General features: G+C 46.6%; 1 protein-coding gene across 1 annotated transcript in view; it reads right to left on the reverse strand.

Moving 5' to 3' along the window:
* Positions 1-15,707, reverse strand: part of CRYBG3 (crystallin beta-gamma domain containing 3) — a 1,300,096-nt gene that overhangs the window by 1,179,878 nt on the left and 104,511 nt on the right. The window lies entirely within an intron of this gene.

The following is a 15,707-nucleotide window of genomic DNA, read 5'->3' on the forward strand; positions in this document are numbered from 1 at the left end:
GCAAAGCCTATCTCTCCCATAGGATAACATTGCGATCACCTTGCTATATTTTGTGTCATTTCCCATTGGAAAGAAATGGACCCCAAGTTTGGTGTCTCTGCAATCAGAATTTAAAATCACAACTTCAGGTGAAGTCGGATTTTAAATTGTAATTCTGTCATTTTCAGAAAGTTCCCATTTTCTTTAACCTTCTGGTGCCTTCTTCCTGTCTCTGAATACATGTCTGGACGGGTGACAGATGGGCTCTTGTGCATTCCCTCCAGACAGCCACGCTCAAATGGGGGGCTTAGGTGTGACTGGTGGGCCATCCACAGCCTGACGTGCCATACTGGGCAGGATGGGAGGGAGGAGGTGACACACCTGAAAGGGTTGTCTCCTGATCCCACACAAAGGGCTGCATAACCCCATATACTAAGTCTGGAGGAGTCTGTGGACTTCAAAGGCCTCTTTTTAAAGTCTCCCCCACTTAAGTGCACTACTGGGGTATAAGAACTGAATCTCAGACACCACCAACTCGGTACAGTTCAGGACCTGTGGATACTCTGCCAGGAAAAAGAACTGCTGTGCTGCTGAAAGGACTGACAGTGCTGGACTCCTTCTCTGCTGACCAGCTGCCTACTGTCATCCTTGCCTGGTGGAGAAAAGGACTGGACTTGAATCTCTCCAACTTACAAACAAAGTGACTTCAAGGGCTTGCTGGCTTGCTTCCTGGTCTTCTGAAGTCACAGGGACATGAAAGACATCCTGCAAAAGCACCCGGACTTTGCTTGCCACACGTCTTCCCCTGCCAAGCAGTATGAATCCAGACCTGGGCCCTTGGAAGTGAGTATAAAGTGCTGTAACTGCCAGAACCTCCGCATCGCTGCACCGATCGGAACCAATGCATCTCTATCGACGACGAAGCATTGAATCTGCTGCGAGGATCAAGGACACCACATTGCCGGCACATCACCACTGCTGCAAGGATCAGTAGCACCGCATTGCCGAATATGTGACACATGGCTGCCATTTCTGATGCACCTCCGACTTTGCGCGACTCAGAGCAGAAACATTGCCTAAATCGGCAGGATCGATGCCAAAGAATCGCCTCCTTTGCCCCCTCACACCTTGTCCTTGATGTAACGCCGAACTAAGGTTTTGCTTCCAGCAGGCCAAGGGTGGTCCCTGTATCCGACCCATGCTCCATCACAGTTATCCTGATTTTTCCAGATTTTACCCGCTCAAGTGCAACCAGATGGCCTTGATTGTCGCGTTATGCTTCTAAGCACTAGAACTAAGTTTATTCTTTAAAAATTCCTGTCTCGACTTCAACTTATTGGATTGTTGTCATTTTGTTAATTAAACTAGGATCTGTTTTGCTAAACAGGCGTGGCACCTTTTCGTCTGGTGTTTTCACTGCTTTACCATTTAAAATACTTTACACTTTGCCTGTTAGGTTAAGCCTGACTGCTTTGTGCCAAGCTATCAGAGGGCGAGCACAGATTAATTTATGGTGTGCATGTGACTTGCTGCGACTAAGATTGAGGCTCCTGCTTGGACAGGGTGCATACCTCCGTCAACGAGAAACCCAATTTCTAACAATGATTATTTGGCTTTTCTCTTTGCCATTGAGCAGATTAGTACAAGGAGCGACATTATTCCCAACAACACCCTGGGCTGCAGTTCCATGACTCCAGCATTAGTGATATGACAGTTAAAAGCACAACAAGAGTTTTCACAGGAGGGAAATAAACAGTTCCTAAATACAACAGCAAGAGGGGCAAGCTAGTTGCAGTCATTGGACATGTGCTCTCATCTCACTCTTACCAAATAGGATTTTTTTTCAACCTCTACAAATACACTTAGATATAGCCTCACTTTGGATACAAGAGGGTGAAACTGCTGTGACTGCCTTAAAGCTTGGGCTTTTGATGGAAATGACTTATGAAGATACAAGAAAGGATTCCCTTTATAAATCAGCACCCCCAGAAACCTGTAGCAACTAGTGAGAGCGAAGAAGGAGATGGCATGGACACAAGGAAGAAATTGTTAAATAGCACCATCACAACTCCCGCTGCGCAGGACACTGAGGAACTACAGCCCCCAGAAAAACTGCAGTGACTGGTGAGAGTGAAAGAGAAGGCGGTACCACCAGGAAGAATGCGCTATATAGCACCATCCCAACTCCTGTGCACAGGACGCACCCAGGTCAAGACCTGGCCAAGGTTGGGCCTGTCTTCAGCAGTTGTTACCAAGAAGAGGAGAGAGAGGGGCTAGTCCCAGGCAGCATAGCACTGGAAGTCGCCTTAAATAATGCCACTCAAACTTGTATGACAAATCAGATGGAAGCTAATTTAGTTGAAATACGTTTGCAGAGGGAAGTTATGGAACTAAAAGCAATAGTGGCCCCCTTATGCAGCACACTTAACAAGCTTGAGAACTTGAAAGGAACCTCGGGTCCATCACATGCGCAATCCATTTGGCACTACACGGAATACAGAGCCACAACTCAAACCAACTGGGGTAACCCTAGGAGAGGGGAGCAGCATCAACCAGAAGATGTTTCCATAACATTTACAAACAGAGGATTAGCTGTAAATGAACAATCGTGTGCTCAGCTATTAAGGAAAAGTATGTCTCAATACTTGATAAAGGCTTACAGAGATCGCACACACAATAAAAGAGCTTTGACGATCCAAATGCATTTTTCAGATGAAGAAAGGGAAGGAGAGACCATAAAATATGTCCAACATTCACATACACCCAAAGACCTAGGCCAAAGAATGAATTTGAGGGGGAGTAGTACCTATGAAGCTTGTTCAGTATTTAAGATTAATGTATCCAAACCCTCCGCAAATAGCTCTCTCACTAATGAGAGTATCTATTGGATACACATGGTTTGAAAATGTCGCTCTGTGATTAGCTCAGACATTGTGTGGGCAAAATGTCACCTCCAGTCGACCACAAGTACTAATGCATATGATTATATCGAACTGACCTTCAATAACAGGAAAATGGGGGGATGGCTTATTTAGTTTGGCTCAGCACAGGCTTCCCCTGGTGATTTATTCACTGATTCAATTTAAGTACGAACGTCCAACTGGTCCTATGTATACAAGTCAAAGTAATATTTTACAAAGAGCACCTTAGAGCGCTAGGTTAATTGAGAGCTCGGAGCTTACACAAATTGACTGACTGGTTGACTCAAGCTTCGACTGTACTAATGACAGAGGTGTGCAAACTATACAGTTGGAAAATGTTGAGCTTTATAAAGTAAAAATACATGGAAGCCAGGGAGAGCAGTTAATAACTGAACTATCAGGGATGATTATCAATTGCGATAAGTTCACAAGCAGATGAGCAGACCACAACCTTAAATATATTGTTATGGAACATAGTAGGAATTACATCCAATTTATCAGCATCAGGATGGGGGATACTTTTTTGATCAGCATGACATGTATTTTCCAAGAGAGACAGAGTGTTTTGCCAGTATTCAGATCAGGATATACTAGCTTTTGTGTTTTAGCCCAAGCTAAAACATGTAGGGAGGCCTGATGGTGATCTAGCACTCTGTATAAAAATATTGTTAAGTTGTAGTATAAAGCAACTAAAAGTTAATTCATGGGATATCCTGGGAGTAATTGTAAATCCTCAAAGAAAGCACAAATATAACATTTTTACAAACATAACTATCCAGCCAATGTGAGGGGAGTGACCCACAATCAAGATATTAGGGAATTTGATAAGATTTGTACAAGAAGCAAGGACCCCAGATAGTGGCAGGCACTTTTAATATCACCTTTGAACCCTTGCACTATAAGGAAAGATCGATTAGAGGAGGAAGATGAGCAATGGTCTACTCTCCAAATTTCCATCCCCTCAATTAAATAAAATGGTATAAAGTAACTGCTCTAACTCTGGCTAATGGTTTAAAGGTCCATAACAGTCACACACACTCAGATATTAGTGGCAGTCCAATCTATTAAAAAAAAAAAAAAAAAAAAACATAACTGCTCTAGCAGAATTGATTATATACCGGTAGATATGCATCTCTGGAGTGTTATAATTGATTTAGCTGTCAATGAGTGATGGAATAGTGACCACAATGTTTTTTACATGTAACAATGAAGGATACTGTACAGGTGGGCAATTTCTAGATAGGTATTACTTAATGAAGGAATTACGAGCTACTAATAGTAAGCGATCAATAAAGTGGGCTCAAGTGAGGCTGAATCCAGATATGACAGAAGCTATACTCAGAGCTCTTACTGGGGCCACTGAAGAACTCATGGCCATAACCACTTATGGCAAACCAGTAAATGATCTGTTTAACTTGCATGCTACCCTATATGCTTTCTTAAATGGGATATTTCAGAAACGTTCGAAATCAACTTCAAACAAAAATAACGTAGACAGTGCACAATTTAACCAGAACTGCAAAGAGGCCAAATCCAATTTAATTTAGGCAACAAGGCGTAAATCCCAGGCATTTATAAAAAGAAGCCAGGAAGCCATATAAAACTACCATAGTGGTTGCGAAGAGAATGGGGCGAACAGAACTGGCAGGACTTAGTCTTAGCAGTCAAGAAGAGAGATAATAAAACTCTGCCACAGTGTAGCCAACTGTGGTAGAAGTTCACTGAATACAACTGAAAACTGTATCCAACCATGTGACTGGTTTAATCATTTTGCTGCACTATACAAAAACACACAAAGGCCATATCTCAATATTAAAGCCCAGGGGATGGGGGCCACAGATCTTAGGGGATGACGAGCTAGTAATTGAATCCGAGGAACACTGTGCAATAAAATATAGGCACCGGGCCCTGATGGCATACTAGGAGATGTATACTGAAGCAAGTCTGAAAAGTGGATAATCCATATACATTTATTATCAAATGCCATCTCAGGGTTGTAACTGGTCCAAATACTTGTTTAGGCATAGAAATTCTTATTTTTAAGAAAGGCGTCCTGGGTATTATAATGAACTACAGACCAATCAGCCTTGTTGACTGTCTGCAAAAGGTTTTTTGTAAACAAGTGCTTGATCAATTCTATCAATGGATAGATGATGGCAATACTATTAGTACTTTGCAAGCTGGCTTTAGAGAATGTGCAAGAATTATATATCAGGTTTTTAGCTTTAGTACTATGTATTAGAAAACTGTAGTTATAAATAAGGGTCATCTGTATGTTGCCTTTGTTGATCTAAATTCCACTTCTGATCTGGTGCCAAGGGGGAAACTCTGGACAATCTTAGAAGATGAAGGTTCCAAACAATATTTTGTCAATTCTTTTATGTTTATGAAGTGAGAATTATGCGCAGGTGCACTGGGGAAATTAGAGAGAACTGACTGAACGCATCTCAATTGAGAAAGGGCTGAGGCAGGGCTGAGTTCTAGTCCCTCAAGCATTTTAATGATGTAACTGAACATCTAGGCGCTTGCGAAAATGATTCCCCAATGTTGGCTGGTAGTAAAGTACCTCCATTATTTGCAGACAAATCACTGCTGGTCTCATACCCCAAGAGGACTGCAAACCCTAACCCACTGCTTTACTCGATTTTGCATGGAGCGTGACTGGAGGTTAATCCATAAAAAAAAAAATATATATGATACCTAACACACACAAATCATTCAGAGGAAAATCCCTCAAAAGGTTCAGTGATTTCAATCATTTGGGCATTCAATTAGGCAACAAAAAGTTCTGGTCAAATCACATTAGCATGAATAGGCAGACTCCAGCAGAATATTTCAGGCATTCTGAAAGTATTTAGATCAACTTCATCTAGGATAGTATCTTCAGGCTTCTATATTTATAATGGTAAAGCTTTGGGTGGAATATTATATGGTGAGAACTGTGGGTTGCTTCATACTTGATCTAACTACCCTTGAAAACAAATTTCTGTGTTCCCTCATAAAGCTCCCTAGCACTTGGACTTGGGAATGAAAACAATATCTGCAAAGGCTAACTTGAGGGTTTTGCTATATTAGTGCAGACTGTAACACATACAAGAATCATATCACTTAGCTTTGGAAGAAATCATTGCTCTTGACAGATACAAGATCCCTTGGGTTAACAATGAAAAACAATGCTCTCACACCTTGGTTATGGAAGCCAACTAAGGGACAGAACAGGACTGACCCTGAAAACCTAACAGCTGAGAGGAACGTAATGGAAATGTGTGTCAAAGAAAGAGTTGACTGACCCAAGATTGGGCTCCCTATCATTAGCTTTTTTTGGACATAAGATGCAGTTTGATTATATCGCTCTCCCACAAGCCAGGCAATAGTATGTAAACTTTGGAGTGGGCATTATGCTGGTAAATGAGTGTTGTTCGAGATGGCAGAGCGCAGATGCTCACTCTAACATCTGTCCCAGCTGCAACACTGCTGTTAAAACAACGGCACATTTTGTTTTTAAAACATTTCTTTATTGACATTTTGATAATAACAAGCAAATCACATACAGGAACGTATGTTCTGCGAGGTCAGATATGCAACAAGCAAAGAACTGCCACAGTAGAAGTGGGGTAAGGTAAGTGCACATTCACCCTTGAAATCCCCATCTTTGACGGGTCAAAGATAATCATCTTAAGCATAAAACACTGGTGCACCTGTGTGGATCTTCCCCGAAACCATCTGTCTGATTACAATGAGCAGTCTCAGCGGGCGTAGAAAAGCGTTTCACTTTAAGGGGTCTATAAGGCCATGGGTCAGGAAAGGGTGTATGGGGGACACTCTCGAAGGTAACTGGAAAAGAAAAACGGTAAAATCAAATTGTCTTAGGGTGGATAGTGGTAGTGATGTAGGTGGTGTTGAAGGAGGTGTAGACAAACACGTAACAGCCGCCTATGGGCTCCAAAATATGTAGGTGCAATTGTTCCACCGCCAGAGATATGGTGGGGAAGTGTTCCACATGAGCAGTTAAGGAAAAAAAAACACCAGGGCAGGTAGGAGGCCCGTCTTAAAGGTGATTGCCTTCTCAAAGTGTGCACTCGTTCCTATTTCAGCAACGAGGAGACGACCCTGGCCTCCGTCCACTAGCCCAAGCTGCTATTAAGGTTCCCATCCTACTTCATCCTTCAGGTGTTCCCAGCCTTCCAACACTTCTGTCTACAGTCTAGCTATGGGGCGCAGGCGCACTCAAGAGTCGTTCTAAAGCAACAGCCTCTCCAGCACTGGCCCATGCAGTGACATCACTCACCCAGGTCCCTAGTACAGGCCCGTTGAAAACTTCCATGCAATTACAACACACCTCCTGGCCAATACAAGGGCTAGATCAAGGAACTTTGGGCCATATGTACGAACACATTTTCCCATAGACACAGAATGGGCAAAACTGCTTGCTACATCTGGCCCCTAGACCCTATTTTTAGGGGCTTGGGCCTGTGGAATCCTCATAAGAGGCAGGACTCAATTGTGAACAGGAGTACACAACCAAGTGTGTTGTGTAATCTAAAGATTACCGCCTTCCAGAACAAGTGCAATGTGGGAGATCCCCAAGTCATGTGGCAGAAGTCTGTATCCAGGTGGCTATACCCGGGGTAACCATTTGTCTAGCCTGCATAAATGACCCGTAGTCCGTGTAGCATTAGATAGGCCATGTGGGTGTAGTTAAGTTAGATGTATTTCAGCCTTTTATTTCTGGAGACTTTCTTTGGCTATGCGAGTATCCTGTCCCATTCTCAGTCAGTTGTATCCCGGCTCAATACTCTCTCCCATCGGGTCTTAAGTGCTAGCAAAGGTTTCCGCACCATGGCGTTCAGTGCCAGGTAAAACCAAGTCACTAGGTGTCGTGCTGTCCCCATTGACAAGAGGAGCTGAAGTGTAGGGTTGGTTCTTCCCTCCCCCGTCTCAGAGATCTTCAAATGTGTAGGCTACCGCCTCATAGGTCAGGAACTTCTCTGGGGGCAATTCATGCTGAGCCATCAGTTCCTTCAGGGGGAGAGAGTACCCAATTGGTCAACCATCACAAGCCTGGCGTCCGTCTAATCCACCATCTGCGGTGCTGTAAAATAGGAAATAGGGTCTCCATGTGGCAAATCCACCAACAGGAGGGCAGGGGCATAGAGTGGTGTCCCTCCAGCCCTCGCCATACACCACTGCCAACATGATAGGGCTGTCATTAGTAGGGTACCAGGCCACTGTCGATCAGAGCAGCTGGGCCAGTAGCACTCCTTTGCGGGGTGTCAGCCTCAGGAGATCCAAATAACCCTTAGGTACTCCAGCGAGCAAGCTACTGAAGATGAGCTGCCAAAAAGTAGAACTCAAAGTCAGGGGCCCCCCAGTTCCCCGTACTCGGGTGGGCACAGAAGGATCTCAAGAGACACTCTGTGACACCCACCATCCCTGATCAAGTCACAGAGCAGTGTATCCTGGTCTGCAGTGATGTCGCAATCAGGGATTCAGAATCGTAACTAGGAGGTTTGTGAGGAAATACATTAAGTGAGGGGCCATCACAATATTGGAGCTGAATATCTGAGCCATGATCGGGACACCTTCAGAAAGGGACTCAACATTTGAGGGATCAAAGCTCTCCTCCGACATTGCCTACCTGCAAGTCCGCCAATGTATGATTACACATAGACACCTAGGTATTTAAAAGACGAGGGGGACCTGGTCAGACACGAAGGGAAGTCCAGTTGTCGTGGGGTCACTGAACTACCGGCAACAGGTAGGTCTTGGCTTTGTTGACCAGTAGGCTTGAAAGGGTCCCAAATTCCTTCAGTCGCCTGAGCGCAATCAAGGCACTGAGAGGGCCATCTTCCAAATAAAGCAAAAAGTCATCTGCGTAGAAGGAAATGATATGTTCATCCCCATCTACAATTATCCCACCGCCTGCCACTCCCTGCGAAACAGCTGCAACAATTACGCAAATGACAGCAAAAATAAGAGGGGAGACCGTGGGAAGCCCTGTTGCATGCTTCTGTGTATGTCATGCTGAAACGAGAGCGTGCTGCCAGTCCTGACCCTCGCCGCTGAGTTGGAGTAAAACAACAAGACCCATTTGATAAGGCCTTCCCCTGGGCCCATTTGGTGCATAACTGCAACTAAGAAATCCTACTGCACTGTGTTGAAGGCCTTCAAGGTCCACAAACATTAGCATGGCTCCCAGTGTAGACTGCACCTCGGGGTCATAGAAGCCATGATTATAGTAGCTAAAGGGATGTACGGCAGGTCAGGCTAAAGCAGTTTCGGTCTCTGTGGATTCACCTCAGCATATGAGACCGAAGGCAGGAGGCAAGGAACTTACTGAGAATCTTGACGTCTGTGTTTAACACGTACAGTGGCCTAAATGCAGCAAAGGGGACACTCAAAGTCTTGGTCTTCGTGAGAGTGTAGGAAAGTATCATCTTTCTTGGTAAATAACCCCCATTTTTACCTGTATGTCAGTATGTTTTTGCCTGTCTCACTGGGATCTTGCTGGTCAGGACCCCAATGCTCATAATTTATGGCCTAATGTGTGTGTTGTCAGTAGTGCTTGACTGTGTCACTGAGGCTCTGCTAACCAGAACCTGAGTGCTTATGCTCACTCTGGTTTTAAATTTGTCACTATAGGCTAGTGACTACATTTACCAATTTAAATTGGCACACTGGACCCCCTTATAAGTCCCTGGTATATGGTACCTAGGTACTCAGGGCACTGGGGTTCCAGGAGATCCTTATGGCTGCAGCATTTCTTTTGCCACCCATAGGGAGCTCAGACAAACCATCCTACAGGACTGCCATTGCAGCCTGCGTGAAATAGTGCACACACTATTTCACAGCCATTTTCACTGCACTTAAGTAACTTATAAGTCACCTATATATCTAACCTTCATTTGCTGAAGGTTAGGTGCAAAGTTACTAAGTGTGAGGGTACCCTTGCACTAGCAAAGGTGCCCCCACATAGTTCAGGGCCACTTCCCAGGACTTTGTGAGTGCGGGACGCCATTACATGTGTGCACTACATATAGGTCAATACCTATATGTAACTTCACAATGGTAACTCCGAATATGGCCATGTAAGGTGTCTAAGGTCATGGAATTGTCCCCCCCCCCCCCCATATTCCAAATCTGGAATTGGGGAGCCAATTCCATGCATCCTGGGGGCTCCACCATGGACCTCCAGTACTGCCAAACCAGCTCTCTGAGGCTTGCAATGCAGCTACAGCTGCTGCCACCCCACAGAGAGGGTTCTGCCCTCCTGCGGACTGAGCAGCTCAGTCCCAGGAAGGCAGAATAAAGCATTTCCTTTGGGAGCAGGGTGTTACACCCTCTCCCTTTGGAAATAGGTGTTACAGGCTGGGGAGGGGTACCCTCCGAGGGGTACCCTCCCAGAGCCTCTGGAAATGCTTTGAAGGGCACAGATGGTGCCCTCCTCGCATGAGCCAGTCTACACCGGTTCAGGGACCCCTTCTCCCCTGCTCTGGCGTGCAACTGGACAAAGGGAAGGAGATTGACCACTTCCCTGTCCATCACCACCCCAGGGGTGGTGCCCAAAGCTCCTCCAGTGTATACCAGACTTCAGCCATCTTGTTTTCCAAGGTGTGGGGACACTCGAGGCCTCTGAGTGGCCAGTGCCAGCAGGTGACGTCAGAGACCCCTCCTGATAGGTCCATACCTGATAAGGTGCCAATCCCCCTCTCAGGGCTATTTAGGGTCTCTCCTGTGGGTTGCTTTTTAGATTCTTCTTGCAAGTTTCCAGCAGGAATCCTCAGAAAGCACTACTTCATCCTCTGACCTCGGATCGACCGCAGACAGCTCCAGGAACCGCTATAACTGCAACAAAGTATCCAGAAGGGCTACTTTTCCTCTGCAACTTCAGCTTCATCTAGCAACTGCAACAGTTTCACAGTGTGCACGCTCTGGGGACTCCCTGTCTTCATCCTGCACCAGAAGGACTGAAGAAATCTCTTTGGAATGACTGAGTCGCTTCCCTGCTCACGCAGGCACCTTCTAAGTCGACGACCAGTTCTCTTGGACTCATCTCCTGACGACGAGCGTGCTCCATGGAACACAGGTGGTAGACCCCTTCGACACAGACTGTCCTGAGGTCCTGCTGTCCCAATTTGGAGGAGTTAAGACCTTGCCTTCCCCGAGTATGACAGTACCCCTGTGCACTGCATCTTCTTCACCTCCTGAGGCCGCTGTGCACTATTTGCAAAATTCCTTTGTGCACAGCCTGGCCCAGGTCCCCAGCACTCCATCCTGCGATGCTCAACTCACTGAGTTGACCTTCAGCGGTGTGGGAACTTCCTTTGTAGTGCTGCACCAACTGCAATTTGCACCTCCTTTGTACCTGTGTCCAGGGACTCCCTTGGGTGCTGTCTGGTGTTCTGAGGGCTCTCTGAAATGCTGAGAGCCCCCTCTTCCTCCTCACACAGAGTTGAGGCCTCCATTTCCCTTCTGGGTCTAGATAGCGTCATTTTGATGCAAAACGCAACTTTGGCAGAATTGAGGCTTGTTGGACGAATTGAGCGCCAAAACTCGCCTGCATCCAACTTCTATTTGTGGGGCACCCATTGCATCACGCAGGAACCTGCTGACATGATCCTTGGGTGCATTTCACCAGTCTTTATCCAACTGGGGACTCTTCTTTTGCACCCTCTTCTGGGTTGCCAGGGGCTCCTGTCCTTCCTGGAACTTCTTTCGACTTCTGGACTTGGTCTCCTTCCTTTGCAGGGCTTCAGGTCCAGGAATCCACCATTTGTTGTTTGCAGGCTTGCTTGGTTCTTGCAATAACTCTAATCACGACTTATAGTGTGTCCTAAGGACACATGCAGTACTTTACTCCTACTTTCCTAGGCTCTGGGGTGGGATAATTTACTTACCTTTTCTGTATTCTTACTCTCCCAGCGATTCCGCACAAACTATACTTGTCTAGGGGGGAATTTGTGGTTCGCATTCCACTTTTAGTATATGATTTGTGTTGCCCCTAGACCTATTTTCTCCCATTGCATTCTATAGCATTTTCTATTGTTTGCACTATCCTATGTCTAATTACCTACCTTATTTTGGTGTCTAGTGTATATATTGTGTATAATACTTACCTCCAGAAGGAGTATTGCTTCTAAGATATTTTTGGCCTTGTGTCACCCACATAAGCTATTTTTATTTTTGGTAACAATGAGTATTGTCTTTACTTGTGTATAAGTACTGTGTAACTATAAGTGGTATTGCAGGAGCTTTGCATGTCTCCTAGTTCAGCCTAAGCTGCTCTGCTATAGCTACCTCTATCAGCTTAAGCTGCTAGAACACTACTGCGTTTCACTAATAAGAGATAACTGGACCTGATATAAGGTGTAAGTACCCAAGGTACCCCTACAAACCAGGCCATCCTCCTACAGAGAGGCATCACAGAAGTGCTTCTCAGGCAGGGCTCCCAGTCTCAGTGACTCTGCATAGAGCACTTCTAGCCAAGGTGGCAGCTGGCCATCAAATGTACAATAAAACTCTGCAAGGAGGTAATACCGGCCCGGGGTTTTCCCTGTGGCCATATACTTAATGGCGCATCTCATCTCTTGCACTATCATCAGGCACACCCCAGGTTTTCTTGCACCTCATGGGGTAATGTTCAGAAGGGTAACTTTCCAGAAAACCCACCTGCAGTCCTCTGTGGGGGAGGGGCATTCTGGGCAGCAGCACAGTGTCTCACTATAGGCTCTAAAGGTGTTTGTGTCTGACGGAGCATAAAGTCTAGTATTTCCAACATTGAGGGAACAGAGATATAATGCTTCTCCAGTGTACAGTCCCCCAACTAGCATACAAGGTACACAGTTCAGAAATAGAAGGTCCCACTACGACCCCACTGTGAAATGCAGGTCAATCTAGGCACTTCTATAGTTAAAAGCAAGAGTCCTCACAGACCCAATTGGGTGTCGCGCTTCATCCTCAGACTGGCACTGCAATGTCCGACAGGCACCGCAAGGGGCCTCTTTGGCACAGATCATTTTGATCAGTGCATTTGTTGAGTACAGGCATGGATTGGGCCTGCAGGTGAAAGGAGTGAAGGTCTGGAAATGGAACATTAAAATTGGATGTAGGCCCTCAAATGTATGTGCTTATTTAGTACAGGAAGGGCCTATGCCAAGGCTAAAAGAGTGCCAAAGGAGGGAATGTTCCAGCACTCGCCACAACGAAAATGTGGAAAAAAGGAAAAAAGAAACCCTCTGTGTGTCTGTAATGTATAGATATGTGAAAGAAAACGTACATATGATCCTAGGTGCCCTAAATTTGTGTTGACCCTCCTATGTTAAGGAGCCTAAGCATTCAAACACACTCAGGGTCTCTGTAGTGAAGACTAGGTTTTTATTTTCAGTCCTGAAGAAACACCACTTGATCCTATAGTGACTTCCATAGGCGTGAAACATGTTGACCTACACACTGAGGTAAAGGAAGTTCTTTTTTTCTTGTTTTCCACCTGTACATGTGTCTTATGCACCGGTGCCAGTGCCTGGTCCTCCCACCAAAGCTCACACTGTGGACCCTGAGACAAACAGCAGACACCCCCAACTTCGAACTCGCCAACTCAAGGGTAGCCTAGCAATTGTCAAACACACAAGCATATAATAGAAATATGTCAAGAATGGGACTCTCTCAGAGTCCTGGTAGGTGCCAATCGATGAGGGGCTAGTGCAAGTAGGTCAACCCATCCAAATCTGCTCCAGCCCAGGCACAGCGCATCGCCCAGAGGCCAACTGTGGCCCAAAGAGGCTACTCTGGCCTCTCTCAGCTAGGAGGTACGGGTTTAACCACTAAGGTAATTCCTACAGGTATTGCCAAAATTGGTAGGTATCATGGTCAAGCATGAGAATGCGGGAGGGGAGGGGGACCCAGTGACAAAGATTTAGGAGTTGCGCCATGTCAGATCAGGACCTGCACAGTCTGTGGGGATAATTCCATGGGGGAGCCCGCCCTCCATCATCGAATGCTTGGACTCAGCGGACTGGTGTTCTGAAAGGGAGCCTGTTTGTAAGTTTGACACCAGTGGAACTGTGATCTACACCACCCTCTGCCGTGCCACTGCCCTATTTTTCCCCATATGCACTCTGGTGGGCCTCTTCAGGGTGCCCTTACAGGCAGCTCCACAGGAGCACTTCTGGGGCTCACGCCCAGCCCCGAGGTCCGGAGCACTAGTGGAACTGATCCCGACCTGTAAGCTTCCAGCCACTCCCACACAGATTTGGGTTCATCACATAAGTGTGTGGTGCCAACCAGCTTTATCTTCAGCTTGGCTGAAACATCAAGGGGTACTGTTGACCTTCATCTTGAAGCACGCTCTTCACCCCCCCAAAAAAAAGAGACAAGTTTGGCCTGCACTGCAATGGTAAAGTCTGGGAACAGTGAGACCTTCCTATTGCCTACGCAATAGGAAGCTAGTGCCCTCTGGAGTAGGACATCTGTAGCCCTAAAGTGAAGCAGCCGAGACACCACAGGCCAGGATTGGCAGCTTTTCACCCGAGGACATAACGGTGACCAATGCACCCACTCAGGGCGAAGAAAGGCGATAGGTGATTTGGCACAACTCCTGTCCATAGCCAGTGTTCGAGATAAGACACCATATTTCCACCCGAGTCTTTGGGGAGCCCCACAATACGTATATTGTTCCAACAGTTGTGGCCTTCTGCATCTTTGGCGCAGCATTCCAGGGTGCACATTCTATTGTTCAGTGCAGACATGTGTCGGGCCAAATCCCGGTGTTCCGGGTGTAGCTCATCCACCTCTTTCCCCACATCTTTCCCTCTGTTAGCTAATTTGTGGTGGTCAACCCTTAGCAGTTCAAAGCCAGAGAGATTGCAGTAAAGTCCTGTTGCAGGGTCGATTTAGAGCCTGCTTTTGCGGCAGGATCCTGTCTAGCTGAAGTTGTAAGGGGGGTAAATGTGGGATGGGACCCCTCCAGGTACAGGTTGGGATACATCACCTGGACCAGGATGTGCAACTCGTGTTTTAACCCACAGTGTGTCTCGTGCAGGCAGCAGGTGCATGGTCAAAACGGTAGAGTCTGCAAAGCACTCAAGTCTGCCTAACCCCGCGAGCCAGACCTCCTCTAAGTCCAGACACTCTTCAGGGACAGTCACCACAGACCGAAGCAGGCAATACCACAGCTCAGAGTCTAGAGGCTAGCAAGACCTGCTTTGTCCGTCAATAGGCAGTAGTGTAGACAACCGCATGAGACGCCACCCCCGGTAGGGTCCGCAGGCTCAGCAGACAAACAGGCATGGCCATATGAGGATGCTGATGATCCCCTATGTGGGCATCTGTGCAGCAGCAGGTACTATGATACATCAGGATCTTGGGAAGGCCGAAGAAAAGTGAGATAGGCCTAGTCATGCAGCAGAACATGTGGTCATCAGGGGAAGGAAAGGCAGTTCCAGAACCCCAGTGCTGAGGAAGAGCAACACTCAACACAGTATATAGAGCTCTCAATAGTGGGGCCCCTCCTCCAACCAGCGTGACCAGTCCTCAGTACACACCCCAATAATGTAGACCAGGCCCCAGCTGGCCTCCAGGCAGTGCTGTTAGTTCATGCCTGTCAAGGCACTGTTCCAGGGGGTCACTAGGCCCCAGAGGTGAGGCCCTGAGGGGCTAAGAGAGTCAAGTTGCTTCCCTTCTCCACTCGCCTGTGCCGGGCACCAAAATGTGCCCCCAAGGGCCACCACTTACCCCGCTGTCCAATGTGAACCTCTGGTCCAGTCTCCTCACCTCTGTCCACAGGCACTGCAACACTGTCTGGGCACAGCC

Source organism: Pleurodeles waltl, chromosome 8, assembly GCF_031143425.1.
Source record: "Pleurodeles waltl isolate 20211129_DDA chromosome 8, aPleWal1.hap1.20221129, whole genome shotgun sequence".
Classification (NCBI taxonomy): Eukaryota; Metazoa; Chordata; class Amphibia; order Caudata; family Salamandridae; genus Pleurodeles; species Pleurodeles waltl.